Raw genomic sequence first — 11,758 nt, 5'->3', positions numbered from 1 at the left:
GGAGCAGTCCCGTGGCTCTAAAGTGTACTTCAACCCTGCCCGAGGCTGGGGCTGTGCCAGGGAGGAGGGCACCACGCCTGCGGTCTGGGAGGCTGGCACCGGGAAACGCAGCTTTTACAAATCACCTGTAAAGGCTGTGGCAGGCGAGGCGAGAACGTTGGTGTTTAGAAGCTGGACTGTGGTTTGGTGTTTGGTTTTTTTTTTTTTAATTTTTGTGTCAATAGCTGGTGAATATGAATACTTCCCCGTAACTTTAATTCCCCCGCCCCTGTTACCCGTTTCGCTTGAATGTAATTTACCTAGTTCGTCTAGAGCATGCAAGTTGAACATTACTTCCACGGTGGATTTCTGCTTTGCTAGGCTTCTGTAAAACGTCTCCTCTTTCGAAATGGGTCACTTTTTTTCCTTCTGGTGGTTTTTGGGTTTTGGTATTTTTTTTTATTTTTTTTTTTTCAGTAGATGGCTATCTGTATCACGGATTCTTTGCATTTTTTTTTTTTTACCTGAACTTACATCTGCAGCCCAAGAATTTATTTCGGTGCTTAAGGTGGACAACCCTGTTTCTCCCCCGATCGGTAAAACCCGTCATTAAAAAACCGACGCAAGGCAGCCCCGCAGCCGCCTGGCGTTGTTCGAAACCACGAACCGCGGGCAACTTTCTCCGGACAGAACGGGGCTGCGCGGGGGGCTGCGGGCGCGCAGCTCGTTCCCCCGCTCCTCCTGCGGGCTGGTGGCTCTCTCGTTACCGGGGCCGGGGGGAGGGAGGCGACTCGGCCCCACCGCCCGCCTGCTCCACTGCCGGCAGCCGCCTGGCCGGGGAGCGCGGAGCGGGGCGGTGACGTCACCGCGGGCTGGCCGAGCCCCGCGAGCCCCGAGGCGGGACCGGCGCGGCCTGGCCGGGGGCACGGGGCGGCCGCCGTTGCGCCCGCCGCGCGCGCTCCCGCGCACACGCCCCCGCCCTCGCGCGCGCCCCCCGCCCCCTCCCCGAGCTGCGTTAGACTCCGGAGAGCGTTGGGCTGGGGCGGCCCGCCGGCTCGCACCGCCCGGCCCGCCGCCGCCGCCGCCCGGGACGCAGGCAGCGCTCTGCCGAACTGCGGAGGTGAGTTGCGGCCGCCGCCCCGGGGGGGGGTTCGCCTCACGGACGGCGAGCTAACGCGTCAGGGCGGCGCGGGGCGCGGGGTGCCCCGCTGGGGCGGCGGGCCCCAGGCGGAGCGCTCCCCTGCCAGCGCGTATCGCCCCTTTGTTGTGGTGGGCCGGCCGCGTCTCCGGGCGCCAGCGCGGGTTCTGCCGCGGGGCCCTGCCCGGGCAGGGCTGCGGCCGGGGGCGGCGAGGCGCAGGGAAGCGGGCGGGACGGGACGGCCCGGCCCGGGTCCCACGCGATTTTAAACTTTCCTGGCGGCCGCGAGCCCGTCCCTTGGCCCGGCGGCGCCGGTCACGTCTCCGCTGGCGGCCGCCCGTAGCCTCCTGGGCGGCGCAGCGGCTGGCGGCGGCCGCCGGGACGGCTCTTTTGTGTGGCGCGGTGGGCTGCGCGCCGGCCCCCGGCCCCGCTCGGCCGGCGCTGCCCCGCGGCTCCGGCCGCCGTCGCTGCGCTCCCTGCGGCCCCGGGCAGGCGCGGCCCCACCGGCCGGTGCTGACTGGCCAGGCGTGCCGACCGGCAGCGCGCGGGCGCGGAGCGGCGTGAGGCGCCCGGCGGGGCCGCGCGGAGCGGCGGCGGCGGCGGGGAGGGGGCGGCGGGGAGGGGGCCGCGGCGGCGGGAGCGCGCTCCGCCTCTCCACCCGCGTCTCCCGGGCTCCGCAACGGCAGCGCGGGCGCGCCTGCCTGCGCGGGGTGCGCTGGCGTGGGGCAGGAGCGGGCGCCGAGCCCCTCTGCCTTCATCTTTTGTGCGTGCCGCTTCCTTATAAAGAGAACAAGCAGCTGCAGCCCTGGGCCGAGTTGCTGAAATTCATCCCTTTGTGTATATTACAATATCCTCCATTTTTCTGCCCTCTAAACAACGAGCCTTTCGCCATCTTGGGTAAATTGTTATTCCCAAGTCTGTCCGTCTCTTTTCGGAGGGAATGAGTGGAAATCCCGAAAGTCCTTTTGGATGAGACTCAAAGTTTAGGAAATGTTACAGGGACGGACAGTGACGTCATGTAAAGTTTAAGGGGAATTTTTCCAAGAGCCTGTGCTTTCCCCCGGAATTCCTGATAACAACGTGCTGCAAACGGCGCGTGAAAGAGAAAGGTGCCTAGTTGAGCCTGCACGTTCAGGGAGTGTTAAGACCAACATGCTGCTTTATCTGGCGTCTGGGTTTGTAACAGGTAGGGAAATAATCGTGCTTTTCGGTTATTGCTTCTCCCACCACCCCGCCTTTTTATTTATTTTTTTTTTAAATCCCCCCCCCCCCCCCCCCCTTCGGCCCTTGGTATATAATACGTGATGCTTGCGTAGTTAAAAAACCCCCAACATTCCAAAGTTCTTATGTTAAATAACGAATCATCTGGAGATTTGCATTATTTTTGTTTATGGGAAGTAGTAATCTGACATGAAGTTTACATGGAACACTCGGTACAGACTCTTCCCTGAGGAATAAACAGTTTCAACTTGGGATAAGGAATGGAAATACACAGTTGTTCCGTTTTTAAGTGACAGATTTGGGGGACCTATTTGGAAGGAACAAATTTATTAAGCTATATTGTTAAAAGGTGCTGCTTGGAAAGTACCTATATGTGTATTACATGCGGTTTGGGTTATGTTCCAGATACTGTATAATGTAGGTGGCAAAACGTAGTTACTATGCTAAACACTTTCGAAAAAAAATATTTACAAATGTCTTTATCTCTGGCTACAGGCTTTGTGTCAGCTGTTGTGAAAAGGGAAACAGTAAAAGGTTCTGTTCTGTTAATTCTTAATTGCACTTTTTTAAAAAAAAATCTCGTGTAAGTTTTTCTGGTCACATGATACGACTTAGAGAAACATGGGGTACTTGATAAGGAGTAACTATTATAGATGAAGTTTTGCTTTTCCATTCTTTTTCCTTTACCTGTCTTACTTGCTGCATATTTACAATCACACTAACGAGAACATGAAACTGCCTGTATTTAATTTGCATTTTCTTTCTCTTCAGGGTTGGGAAAAACATTAACAACCGTTAACATAGATGGTAATAGGGATAGCTGTTAGTATGTCAAGACTTCTTGTTTCTTGTCAGTATTGAATGATGTACCTAAAGCGTTCTTTGGGGTTATGTTGGAACAAATGTCAGAGGCTTACCTTGAGGGGCGTGTGTGTGTGTGTGTTTTGATTTTTTTGTTTTGTTTTGTCTTTAAATGCATTAGAAATTGTGGTTGAACTGAGTATTTATTAGGTGTGTGGATATCAGGTAGAGGAAAATGTGCAAATAGTTGAAAGCATGTACAACAGATGGTTTTATACATGCAACAAAGGTCTAGAAGATTTGACAGATTATAAATGGTGAGCAACAGAGGGTAAGTGGTTTCAGAAAACGATCTCATACCTATAAAACTATGTACACATTTTTGTCATAATCCTACAAATCAATAAACTACGTAATATTAGGAAAATGGCAGCCAAGGTGATTTTTAAGTGTGTATGGAGGAAGCATTAGGAGTTGCTAAGGGATCTCTTCGATGTTAAAGAAATTTTGTATTTACTTCAAGCAGGGGGTATTTAATCATAGATGGTACCAATTCCTTGCAAGCAGTGGAGTATGTATGTCAGGTTGTGATAAAGTCCTTTGTATGGAGAGTAAAAAATGTTTCTTCAGAGGATCAGGCAGTTTTCCCTTTTCATTACTGACTTAAGTCTGTTCTGAGTAACGCAGAATAAGGTTTTGTGACTGAAGTGTATTGAAAATAAACTAGATTGTGGTACTGGTATTTCACATCCTAATTTTTTTTTTTTTTTTAACTGAACTGGGTTCCTTACCAAGTCAGTGTTGCCACGGAAGGTAATTGTTTTTAAGATTCGTTCTTGTGGAGTATTGTAGGTTGTCAATAACACTGTAAAATTATTTTAATAGTGTTGGGGGAAAGATAATACATACTTTGTAGCTTTTGGTGAGAAAAATCTTCATGAACATGGAATAAGATGCTTTGCATTTTCAAAAGATAAATTAGCAATATTTTTTATATGATGGATGGAATAAGCATTGGTTGACCACTGCGGTATATTTTTGTAATCTTTATACTGACCTTATGATAAGAAGAAAGGGCTGCAAGACTGACTTTTTTTGTCCTTTTGGGAGACACTGAAAACACAGATAAAGTAGTGGAAGTCTTTCTTTTTAGGTCCTGTTGCCCTTTTTCTCGTTTTCTTTGTTTGCGTGTTTATTGTAATACTGCAGCATAAAGGAGCAGATGTTTTGCAAAACATCCTGATGTGTGGCTTTTTCTTATGGGAGTGCATAACTTCCTTCTGATGCATCAACTTGACAGCTGGTTGATTTGATGGAACTGCTAAGAAGCCATTAGTGGTGTCATTGGATTGAAACAGAACAGTCACTCCCAGCTTGAACTGCAGTTGTTAACGTCTTTGTTGCTACTTCTCTGTTCCTTCACAAGATGCGGAATATCACAATTGCAAAGAAAAGGAAGTTTGTGCTCTCTGTCTCCTTTCCCTGAATTAGGGAAAGGAGGCATTAGTACTTGAGTACTTCTAGTGTCATATTATTTTTGTAATGGAATGTTTGAGATCAAGAGATTTTAGCTACTGGGAGGTAGACTTAGCACAACCAAAAATGCAATTTGCTACACGCACCCGCCCTGACACAATAAGAGCATCCCACAGTTCAAATTGCTTCACTGTAATTCTGTCGTTCCCCCCCCCCCCCCAGGCCCTAATATAGGTATCTTTAACTAAAACTAAATAGCGGGGTCTTTTTTTGGGGTGTGTGTGTTTGTTTGGTGTAGGTTTTTTAATTTTATTTTTTTTTAACCAGCAAACTTTATTGTAATAGAAGATTACACAACAGTGATACTCATTTTTTCATCACTTAAATAATTCAGCCCAATGGAGATTCCCAAAGTCTACCAGTTTCCTCCCAAGTATCATTTGACTTCTGAGTTAATTTTGTTTTACTACAGTACATTCAGTAAGCTATGTCATACCATCAATTATAAATTAGTTTGTGATTATAAATTGCCATCAGAAGAAATGCTGACACGTGTGTCAACAGCAGCAGTGGGTTTGTGATTGTTGGGTAGTTTACAACGTCCTGAACGTTGATAAAATGTAGTAAGTATGTGCTGGTCAACATATTTTAAAGAAATTGGAAGTTTGTGGTGAAGATACCTGAATTTTGAGTTCTGCATAATGTGAAGATTATCTTCCCCACCACATCAAAGAAGAAAAAGAAATGTCCTCTTTGTGATGTGACATTTATGTTTTTTAATTTTTTTCAGTTATGCTGCTACATTTTTGCTTTAAAACTATTTTACTGTATTCTTTCTCTGTAATGGTAGAATTAAAGTGCATCTTGATTTTGAGTGAGTGGTAGAGGTTTGGAATTCTTCCCTGGTTACTTTTTACTGATCAGGAACAGAAACAAGGATACTGTGTTAGTAAGATTAGAGAAAATGGATCCTCCCCCACCCCAAATATGGCCTGCTTATTTAAAAAAAAAAAAAAAAAAAAGAGGAGGAGGGGGGAGTGAATAAAGCAACAAACCATTGGACAAGGAGTTCCCAGAAGGATTTGTGTAAGGAAAATAGTAGGTTCACATCAATTTTTTTGTGTGTGTTTCTTAATACTTTTATGAAGGTGAGAATGTATTAGTTTTACTGTTACACAGATGAAGACTCTGATGCATGGAAGGATTTAGTCTTTTACCTACATGGCAAGAAGTTGGTGGTAGGGGTAGAAAGAAAAACTGACTTTAATCTGTTGTGTGTTGTGTAGATGTTGCCTTGAAAACTGAAATGGGTGTTTGTTGTTCTGCAGAGAGTAATGCTACACCAGTAGCTGAGTTCAGTGCATATAGTCATTAAAAGAAATTGGGACCGTGTTTTCACCCAGCCTGTACAGAAGGGCCAAGCAAGATGCAGTACTTTTCTGTTACTGTGTTTCATAATTGTACAATTTTTAATTTAAAAAAAAAAGTAGAACATTTAATTCAATTGACACACAGTGTCATGTATTGGCTGTGCTAAGTTCTTGCTTACTCTTTTATCCCTTTACTGCCCTAAATTTACAGTTGTATAATGTCATAGTCTTGAACTATTCCTTAAAAAAAGAAAATCAAATATAGTTTTTAAAGTCTGATACAGAAGTTCTCTTGAGATTTAAATGGAAATAAAACAAAAACTTAGTAATTTTACAGTATTATTTGGAATTTTGGGTTTTTTTTGGGGGGGGAAATAAATTGTGATTTATTTTATTGCAATATTAGCATTCACCAGGTGAAAGAAACACCCTCAGAGAATGAGAAAGCCTTATGTTTGTTTCAGCTTTTTAATGTAGAAACAAGGGAAGGAGTATACAGAGTGTTCCTCTGCTTAGTTTAACAGAATTTTATGCATTCGATGAAATTCCTAATACTAGTTTTTGCACTGAAGTGAAGTTTTTTCCAGGTCGGTTAGGAAAACAAATATCAAATTACACATTTTTTTAAAACCTTACGTAGTGACAGATGATTTCTCAGACATAATCTGCAGTAGTATGGACTTACTGACAAGCCCAACACGTCTTTTTGTGTGTGTTTTATTCTTTCAGAAGGATGATGCCTGTTGCCATTAATGTAGAATCTCTCTCTTCGCCTTCCTACTTACATTGAGCAGGGCCTCCTATATGTCTTGTTTTCTGTGTGTAAAGGACATAAGACTCTTTTCACTTGATGTAGGTCAGGCATTGTGAAGAGCTGAATGGGTTAAGCCTTGGTAGTTTGCAATAAGAGATTGCAGAGATTTTTCTAGCCCCTGAGGGAGGAATCTTACAAAACCTTAAAATTCAAACTACTAAAAATGTAAAGGCACCATCTGAAAAATTGGTCTACCTGACAGACTGTTTATATTAGTCATGGTCCCATTGAAATCAATGGGACTACTGAATATGAAGACTTGTCTCGCATAATGTTTGCAGTATAAAACCTTGGAAAAGAAGGTAAGTTTAGAAACAATGCAGTGATTGTCAGTGTCATCTTTTTGGAGCATCACACAGAACTTACTTCTGCTCTGGAATTGTCGGAAGGGATAATGAGGAATTTATATGTTTGGATAATGGAAAACCCTACTGGTGTCTTCTTGGAAATTACAGGAAGTGTAAGCTAAATTTTCTTCAGAATATTTATTAAATACAGTGATTTAAAGTCACAAAATACTCTGCCTAGCTGTTCTTGAGCTTGAATCTCAGTTGTGAGACTGTTGGACAAGAAGCTAAAACTTTAGAAATCTTCCAAGGGAGTATTTTTTCCTTCACTTTGAATACATAGCTAACTTTTTTGGATTGTGACCCTATTTATTAATCTATTTTTATTAATTCATGTTTTTCTAACATTGAAAGATTCTTCAATAAGCAATGCATCGCATATTAGAACAGTGGTGTGTGGTATCTAAATATAATCTGCAAGTAAACCCACAACCCCGTCTTCAGCCCTCCGTCTTTTCTTGTACAAAAGAAAACCAGTTTGATGAAAATGGTTGCAGTGGTCAGTCAGTTGCATAGGGACATGATTGTGTGGATTTTGACCCATTTTCTGTTCCTATACTTCTCCACAAGCATGTACTCATTAATCAAAGACACTGTACTCCTGCTGAGGGCAGAGAGGTTCATCAAATTGGCAGCCAGTTTGGTGTAAAGAACAGCGTACTGAAGCTCTTAACCTGCTAGGACATAAATAAATCTAAGGTCTTTGTATGCAAACCCTGGAGGTTAATACTGTATAATTCAATGTCCTGTCTTTGTTTTTATGATTGATGTTTTTAAGTGTTTGAAGCAAGCCTTCAAGCAGGTCAGGGCTGACCATCTGATTGGCTGAAGCAAAAAAGCGTTAGCTTGGCAAGAGGGGCTTTTGTGTATGCTGCTGAGTGTATTTTCAGTCTTTTTTTAGATTTATTTTTTTGGCTGGGAGATCATTGTTATATTGCCTGAGCTGTTACAGGAAAGTTCCAGAGATTGACAACCCCTGCTGTGCTAATGGACTTAGTGCGTAAAACACCGATGGTGGATGGTGTGGTCCTATTTGTTCTGAAGCTATTTGTATCCTTAACAGAATAACATGTAGAACAATCAAAAACTACTGGGATTTCCCTGTAGAAATAGTGCTGGGATTTGGCTTTAAAATGAATTGGTTGCATTTTCATAATTTAAGAACAGCTAGTTACAGCAGGCACATAGTCATTTGCAAGCTATTATAAACCATTCTACTCACACATGGAAGGCTGTGCTTGAGCGTTATTTTTTTTTTTTAATTGATCTACCTGCATTTGAAATCTGGTCACTGCAGCCGCAGATGCCTTTCATTTTAGCTGTGCTTGCATCATAGAGCAGCCTCGGTATTAAATATTTAATTTTAACTAAATACTGAATAAAATGATAAACTGTGAACTTAAAAAAAAAACCTGTAAGAGAGCGCAGAGACATACATCTTAAATACAATATGTTGTTATGTAAACCAGACTAAAAAAGCAACGTCAGCCAACCTTGGTAGTCCTTTGGTAGCTTTTTTTGTTCTCAGTAAGAAGTCTTTGTTAGATTTAGCCAAGGTTACCTTTCTAAAGCTGTAGTTGCTGAAATTTGTGGTTTTCATGCATTTGATGCCAGTGATTTCGGACGAAAACCCAGAAGTATAATGTGATTACATTGCGCAAAATGATGGTGTAGTAAAACAGTAGTAAGCACAGTCTTGCTATTACATGGAAAAAATAATGGATATATTAGAAATGATGGTACTCTTACATGGACAAGCTTATCTGTTGTCATAATGTGAAAAATACATACTTAGAAATATTGATTAGTAATATATGTAAGCTATGTTAGTAAAGTTGATCTTCCCCCTCGTACCCTTTCAGTTTTGCTTTCCAGGTTAGAAATCAAGTGAGGCATTTCCATTAGTTTATGAACTTAGTTTGATAACTTTTCTGTATCTTTGCTTGTCCTAGTAACTGGAATTTGTAAACGGACAACTATACTTTTGACTATAAAACTCATTTTTCTGAACATCCTTATTTCCTTTGGAACATTAAGGAAGGTTCACTACTGTGTTAGAGCCAGTGAGTTAAAAATATCAGGCATACATGCCTGAAAGAGAGTCTAGTTTATCAAGCTCTATCAGTTGATTTAATAAAAGATACTAGCACTCCCTACAGCTGTTGTCTTTTCTAAATAATTACAGCAAATTTAAAAAGTCTAAACTGTAAGAAATGCAAACCTGTGTTTTTCTATTTCAGCTCTGATCATTTTTCATCCTTGCAGTTACCCTTAAGCACCTCACTAGTTCTTACCAGTGTTGATGGAAGAGCTGGATCAGAGAATAGTTGAGAATTCAGCTGTGTGGTTTAGGAGAAAAGTGAGGCAGGAGAGAAGAATGCTCAATAGTTAGGTCATTTGGGGACCCAACTTCTACGACAGCTGTAATGCCAGAAACAAATTCTTTATAGCACGGTTGTAGGAGCTTTCAAGGCTAGGAGAATTGCTCTGGTTTCATTACATGCCTAGTTCTAGTATTAGAAAAAATATGAGTTGCCATTTGGGCTCTTTCAGGGAAATTACCTTAAGTGGGATTCCAAAGAAGCAAATGGATGCTTTTCTTCCCGCCCCCCCCCCCCCCTCCTTCCCCCCATCCCCCCGCCCCGAAACACTGTTTGGGAATAATCTACTTAGTAGTCATTAATAATCTGACAACAGCAGACAGTGATTATATTGACATGGTGAAAAAAATTCAGACCATGTTAAAAAACTACTGTTCCTGAAGAAAGTCTGAGAAATGGGAAGAAAGTTGAGATCCAAAGTCTTAAAGATGGAAAGATGTAGATTATTGCAAAAAAATCCCAGTAATACATTCCAATAATTCTTTATCTTTTTGAAAATGTAGTAGAGAAAGCACTCCAATTTAGCCATACCTTGAATGTGTCTGATAAAGATTTGGAGGATAGGGTTTAAGCGGAGTGGGTGGGTGTTTGTACGCATAACAAGGATGTCACAAACTGCTGAGTCTTTGGATGGCATACTGGGGGCCTTCTATTTGGCAAGTTTGGGTTTTGTTTTTTTTTTCTTTTTTTCTCTTCTCCTAACTTTCTGATAGCTACCAAATAAAAATAATATTAAAGGGTTTGTATAGTTTACTTGTTACTTAATGCATGTAGGGGTGTTTGGAGAAGTAAATTTTAGAAAAGAGCCTTAAGGAAAGAATATATTCCTAAAATGACAACAAACTGTTACTGAAGATCCTTTATTGTTTGGCATTTAACTGATACTAGCACTAAATTCTTCTGCAGTTGTCACCTTTTTTTTCTTCTCTTGAAGTGCTTTTCAAGCCTTATTTCCCCTCCTTAAGGCTTCAATGTATAGCAAGTTGTCCTCCTTGAACCAAACGTATTTTTGAACAAGAGTGGGAAGTATTGATTCCATAGTTGAGCATTGTCCAGAGGGTTAGTTTTGAAGTAGTTTTTTACGACTGTGTGAAGGAGTGTATTTGTCAAGCAAAGGTATATTCAGAGGGCATGCGGAGAAGGAAGGAACTTGCTGTCACTTATTTTAGGGTAAAATTAATGTTAAGTGCACTAGTAAGTGAAGTCAGTTATAAAATGCCCCTTTTTCTCCTGGTATGAGGAAGTAAAAGGAACAGATTATGTGAGGTGATTTCCCTTTTGTTTGTATGTGATAAAGATATAGAGGAGCTTGGAATACTTACCTGTTTTTTTGAGAGATGTTTTTCTATGTGTCAAGCTGTTTTTGATTATCATTGAAGTAAATTTATACTCTTTTGACTCTTGCAGATGCCGGAAAATTTTCAGTGTTAACAATTATGATATTAAGGATGTACAGCATATTGCAAAGTTTTTGTTGATAGAAGTGTTTTATACAGCGTACCATTTAAATATAGCCTACAGTCTTTTTGCAGTCAGGGAAATTAATTTTGTATTTTGCGACATCCATTAATAGTTCAAAGACTTCAGGCATGTGGGGGGGCAATCACTTTTTTTATTTCTTTGCTTCTAAATGCTTAATGTATATAATTATTTTAGTTTTGGTATCTTGTGAAGAGCTTAAAATAAATACACAAGCAATCATCCTGGAATGATCTGTGTCATAGTCGTTGGTAAAGCTGAGCTACTTTTTTTTTTTCTTCATACATAGACCTCAACAGAACTGGCCTGCATTCTATTAATTTTGTAAAACTTGGACTGGCAGAAGGGTTTATTATTTAATGTTTGTTGTCCCTGTTGCTTCCAGCAGCATAGGCAACAATATAGGTAATTTGAGTGCTAGAGTAGTTAGGTGATCTGTATAAATCTTTGTTTTCATTATATTATGTTCTTTATATACACAAATCTTGTTTTTCATTTGAGCCGCCCATTACAGTTGTCTGTTTCCATAAATAATTTGAGGGATTCGTAACTCAATAAACAATTTGTAGTTTTCTGCAAAAGTTTGCTTGAATTGTAAAGAGCTATTTGTGTGCCAAGTTTAAAGTCTGGTTCTTTATAATAGTAATTTCAGGTGTTTTAAGAAAAAAATAATATGCTAATTTCTGGGGGAGACCCCGTGACGGAGAAGGTGATCCAGAAATAGTAAATCAAAATTCTTGGCCAAAACCAGC

The 11,758-nt window shown here is 41.6% G+C and overlaps 1 protein-coding gene across 19 annotated transcripts in view; it reads left to right on the top strand.

Moving 5' to 3' along the window:
• The first annotated feature begins 883 nt into the window (after window positions 1-883).
• BAZ2B (bromodomain adjacent to zinc finger domain 2B) overlaps window positions 884-11,758 on the top strand; it is a 156,774-nt gene continuing 145,899 nt past the window's right edge. For 10 of the 19 annotated variants that reach the window (XM_055811648.1, XM_055811658.1, XM_055811657.1 and 7 more), the window contains exon 1: window positions 884-1,099. The gene's annotated coding sequence lies outside the window, so the exon portion shown is untranslated. Of the gene's footprint in view, window positions 1,100-1,915; window positions 2,304-11,758 lie in introns of those variants that run through there. The other 9 variants (XM_055811659.1, XM_055811654.1, XM_055811649.1 and 6 more) reach the window with 5 other exon arrangements.

This window comes from Falco peregrinus, chromosome 8 (assembly GCF_023634155.1).
Source record: "Falco peregrinus isolate bFalPer1 chromosome 8, bFalPer1.pri, whole genome shotgun sequence".
In the NCBI taxonomy this organism is placed as follows: domain Eukaryota; kingdom Metazoa; phylum Chordata; class Aves; order Falconiformes; family Falconidae; genus Falco; species Falco peregrinus.
Note: the sequence above shows the minus strand (reverse complement) of the source record. Positions and strands in the feature narration are given on the sequence as shown.